Consider the following 935-nt stretch of genomic DNA (forward strand, 5'->3'; position numbering starts at 1 on the left):
ATGAAGAGGGCGTTGGGCCGGGAGTACTCCAACGATGTGGGATACGTTTCATATTTCATAAAATTAAATCAAGAACATAAAGATGTCCAGTTTCGAACTGAACGTTAGGTCCAAGTGTAACATCCGAAAAATCCAACCAATTTAAATTTTTCAAAAACAACCCGATTTCATTAAATTGTTTACAAAAAGGTTTTCAATACAAATCATTTAGAGTATTCCCAGAATCACATTGCTACAAAATCATGAGGAGCGGTACGATCACGCCTTCGCCTTGCCACAGTCTCCTGAAGAACCTGAAAAACATTAAACGACAACTGTAAGCCCAAAAGCTTAGTGAGATACCCCCAAAATACCAACCACGAATACCATGAACATATCACTCTATCTCATAACAAATCACAGAACAGCCATGCATATCGGGTCTACTATGGGACTGGTCCGCCTTGCAGGGCCTTCAGTCCACCTGGTCCAACCTCCGTGTCCAATCATGTCCCTCGAGTCTGCAGTGTGGTTGGTCCGCCCGCACTGGGCCTTCAACTCACCTGGTCCACTCTCTGAGTCTACATTATGACTGGTCCGCCCGCATCGGGCCTTCAGTCGGCCTGGTCCACTCTCCGAGCCTCGGCACATCTGGTCCGCCCTCGTGGGGCCTACAGCCTATCCGGTCCGCTCGCTGGGCCTTCGGAATAATCGGTCCGCCCTGGGTATCTTGGCCTACAACACAAAGCAGGACCCGCCTCAACCCAACTCCAGTCCAAACAACCATGTGCACATAAACATACAATCACATAACAATTCATATTCAGGCAAATCGATCTAGCAAATCACATAACACAACATACTCTAACAGGATACCGACCTAACCGGTCACTAGCATAGCATCATCCTCTCTACCAGGATACAAACATATCAAAACAATAACATAACAATAGATA

Source organism: Lactuca saligna, chromosome 9 (assembly GCF_052625555.1).
Source record: "Lactuca saligna cultivar CGN05327 chromosome 9, ASM5262555v1, whole genome shotgun sequence".
NCBI lineage: Eukaryota > Viridiplantae > Streptophyta > Magnoliopsida > Asterales > Asteraceae > Lactuca > Lactuca saligna.